Here is a 4,509-nt window from a genome sequence, read left to right on the forward strand (position 1 = left end):
CCTGTTCATGCAAACACAGTCAGGTGCAGGGGACCACAGTTTGATCCCCAGCTTCACAAGCCTTACCAGACCTGCCCTTAAGGCAGCCTGAGCCAAAAAAAAAAAAAAAGAGTACTAAGGTTGGACAGTAAAAAAATTTCTCCATTACTAGAGTTGCTTCAGATAGCAAGGAGGGAACAGTTATTTTACTATTCCCTTGACAGGCCTTTCCTATACTAAAGAACACCAGGTTTCATACTTATTTTTCTTTGCATTTATTTTTTTCTTTGCATTTAATTAGTATTAAAATGTTAATAGAATTAGTAGTAATATATACCTACATATTTTCAAAGCACTTATTTAGTTTGATCTTCAACACAAATATGTATGTAAAATGGAGTCCTTATTTCCAACTTACAGATAAGGAAACAAATTTAGAGAGTTGTCCAAGGTCATATAATTTGACAAAGACAGAAAGTGAACCCAGGTCTTCTGTTCTATTCAAATTTTATATTTTTATTAGTCTGTACTTGCAGTATATAATGATTACATTGCTCATAGGGAGTTGGTACAGGTGGAAAACACATCTTCCTTCTTTTTTCATCGCCTCTCCTTTCCCTTCGCCTCCCTCCATCTCTGGGTCCCCTCCCCTTTTGCAAAAGCCCTATCTCCCCACTTCCTTTTTTATTTTTTTATTTTAATTTTATTGAGAAACAAATATGAATGAGACATTTTCAAAGCTGATTAATAGGACAGTTTTGATAATCAATACATTGTACATTGTTATCTTCTTATCCCCACTTCCTTTTATCTCTCATTTATTTTACCCTTTATTTATATACTAGAGTTATAATTTAAGAGGAACTATGTGATAGTCAAACTTGTGTGTCTGGTTTATTTCATTTAAATGTTTAATATTAAATATTTATTTCACCTTATAGTCTCAAAAGGCATCCATTTTCCTAAAAATGACTCAAGTGTATTCTTCATGGCAGAATTGTCCTCCATTGTTCATAAGTACCATGCTTTCTTTGTCCATTCATCTATCAATGGGCACATAGGCCACTCCCATGATTTACTGTTGTGATTATGCTGTTAATGTGGGTATGCATGTATCACTTGTAATATGATGTCTTCAACTCTTTTGGAAAGATACCTAGAAGGGGAATAGCTGGGTTGAATGGAAGTTTGTTTGTTTGTTTGTTTGTTTGTTTGTTTGTTTTGGTACCAAGAACTGAACTCAGGACCTTGTACTTTCCAGGCAGGTACTTGTGCTGCTGAACTATATCTATCCCTGGCCAATAAAATACCACATTTTTTTATTTTTTGGTACCAGGAATTGAACTCAGGACCTTGTGTTTGCCAGGCTGGTGCTGTGCCACTGAGGTCTAATCCTCAGCCCCTTGTCTAATTTTTTGAGCAATCTCTGTACTAATTCCCATAATGGTTGTACTAACTTACATTCCTACCAACAAGATATAGGGCTGTTTGTAGCATTTGTTATTGTTTGATGTCTCAATGACAACCATTCTTTGTGGAGTCACATGGAATCTGAGTGTTGTTTTAATTTACATTTCTCTAATGACCAGAGATATTGAACATTTTTTCATGTATTTATTTGGACATTTGTGTTTTTTTTCTGAGAAGTGTCTATTCATTTCAGTTGACTATTTTTTATTGAGTCTTTTAGTGAGGATATACTTTTTTTAGTTCTTTGTGTATTCTAGATATTAATCCTCTGTCCCAAGAATAGTAAATTTTTACCCATTCTGTAGCTTATTTCATCACCCTGTTGGTTGGTTGCTTCATTTGCTATGCAGAAGCTTTTTAATTTAACATAATCCCATTTCTTGGTTCTTTAGTAATACATGTCTGTAGTACATGAAATTTACATTGATTTTTAGAGGGCAGATACATGTATATAACACATCCTGATTCTTTTTATTCCCCTTCCCCTCCCCACCACCTCTTTCCCTCTGTCTCTATATCCCCTTTCCCTGTTTTCATTATTATTGATATTATATTTTTAAGTTCATGCATATGACATATAATGGTCATACTCTTTGCAGGTATTTGATATTTGCTGTACTGAAGCATTTTTATTTGATATGATCCTATTGGTTGATTCTTGATGTTATTTCTTGTGCAATTGGGGTTCTATTCAGAAAGTCCTTGACTATACATATGACATCAAGAGTTTAAAAAAGAGATTTATCTATTTTATCTTCCATCATATTAAGTGTTTCTGTTTTAACATTTATATATTTTATCCAGTTTGATTTTAACTTAGTACCTGATATAAGATGCTAATCTATCTTTAGTCTTTTGCATGTGGATACCAAGCTTTCCCAGCACTGTTCGTTAAAGAGGCTACATTTTCTACAGCATATGTTTTTGTCCTCTTTCTGAAAGATCAGGTAAATGAACGTACCTGGGATTATTTCTGTATCCTCTATTATGCTCCATTGATCCACATGTTTGTTTTTGACCAGTATCATGCTGTTTTTATTACTATAACCTTGTAGTGTAAGTGGAAGTCCAGTGGTGCCTCTTACACCATCTTCTTGCTGCCCAGGATTTCATTATTCCAGATTTCTCCTTGTTCCATATTAAGTTTAGGATTTTCTTCAGGTCTATAAAGAATGCTGTTGGAATTTTGATTGGGATTGCATTAAACCTATATATCAATTTTGGAAATATGGCCATTTTGACTATATTGGTTATACCTATCCAGAAACACAGTATATCTTTCCTTTTCCTCCTTCTCCTCCTCTTCCTCTACCTCCTTCCCCACCTCCTCCTCCTCTTCCTTTCTTCTTTCGCAGGGTCTCACCTTGTAATCTAGGCTGGCCTTGAGCTCAGCCTCCCAAGTGCTAGGATTACAGGGATGCACCACCATGCCTGGCATCTTTCCATTTACTGATGTCTTCCTCAGTCTCTTTTCTCAAAGTATTGCAGTTTTCACTGTAGAGTTCTTTTACTTCCTTCTTTAGGTTAATTCCTAGGTATTTATTTTTCTTGCTGCTATTGTGAATATTATTGTTTTCCTAATTTCTTTCTCAGTGTGTTCACTGTTGGTGTACAGGAAAACTATTATTCTTTGTGTGTTGATTTTGTATCCTACTACACTACCGAATTTTCAAAATTGGTATATGTTTATACTACATATTGACTACAATCTTCATGGAGAGTTTGTCCATATACACAACAGATCTTAACTTATTTTTTATCTGCTACTCATCTTTCCTCTCCCTCCATCTCTGGGGCTCCTTCTTCTGTATATATTTCTGTACATGTTTGTAGCACATTATGAACATGTTCCTCGTAGGGACTTGGCACATGTACACAACACATCACAGTTCTCTTTTATTTATCTCCTAATTTGGCTATTAATTCTAGCAGTTTTCTGGTAAAAATTTCTTGGATCTTCTACCTAAAAGATCATGTCATCTGCAAATAATTTGACTTCTTCCTCACCTGTGCATATATCTTTTTTATTTCTTTCTCTTGCCTGATTGCTCTGGCTAATGTTTTGAGCACTATATTGAATAGGAATGAACTCAGCCCTTTGAATTTCAAATCTCTATTTTCACCAGGGAGATAGCTCACTGCATAAACGCCTGCCTGTTAAGCACAAGATCCTGAGTTTGATCCCTGGCACCAAAAAAATGTTGATTATCTCCTGCCAGTACATGCTCAGTTATCTTTTAAAAAGTATTCCTCAATCTCTTTCAACAACAACTGTGTGTGTGTGTGTGTGTGCGCGCGCGCGCGCGCGCGTGTGTGTGTGTGTGTGTGTGTGTGTTTAGAACTGGAAATCAAACTCACAACCTTACACTTGCCAGGCAGGCCCTATACCACTAAGCTATACTCCCGGCCCTTGCACTTCTTTTTTTTTCTTCTTATTTAATACAAGGTCTACCGGGTCTCACTATGTAGCTCTGACTCAGTGATTCTCCAGTTTTCAGCCTCGCAAGTGCTGGGATTACAGGCACACGCCACCATGCCCAGTCTCAATTGCCCACTCAGCGTGCCCTAGGGATGGGGCTAGCATGGCATGCTGAGGATTGAACCCCAGCCACTGTGCTCCACCTAAGCAGGTGCTTTAGTCCACTGAGCTATCTGGCTGGCCCACCTTGCAATTCTTTTTTTTTTTTTTTCAATTCTTTTTAAAGTCAGGGACTCACTATGTAGCACAGGCTGGCCTAGAACTTGAAAAGTTGCCCAGGGTGGGCTTGAACTCATGATATTCCTACCTCAGCTTCTTGAGTTCTGGGACTACAAGTGCTCACCACTGTGCGTGATAACTTTATACTTTCTAATGCATATTTTATTCTATCAGCATATAGATGTTTTACATAAATCTAATAATAATATCTATAAAATTCTAAGTTCTATTTATATTTTCCTGTATCATCAGCCATCAGATTTATTTTTCTAAACAGACCCATAACAACTCATGATATTTCTCTTCCATGATATCTATAAACTATTATCTATAAGACCATTCCTATTTTTGGGTTACTTCTA

At 36.3% G+C, this 4,509-nt stretch overlaps 1 protein-coding gene across 3 annotated transcripts in view; it reads left to right on the plus strand.

Annotated features, from left to right (window-relative positions):
* Window positions 1–4,509, plus strand: part of Phka1 (phosphorylase kinase regulatory subunit alpha 1) — a 191,536-nt gene that overhangs the window by 176,316 nt on the left and 10,711 nt on the right. The gene's annotated exons all lie outside the window — the stretch shown is intronic.

This window comes from Octodon degus, unplaced genomic scaffold (assembly GCF_000260255.1).
Source record: "Octodon degus isolate 3935 unplaced genomic scaffold, OctDeg1.0 scaffold00280, whole genome shotgun sequence".
Classification (NCBI taxonomy): Eukaryota; Metazoa; Chordata; class Mammalia; order Rodentia; family Octodontidae; genus Octodon; species Octodon degus.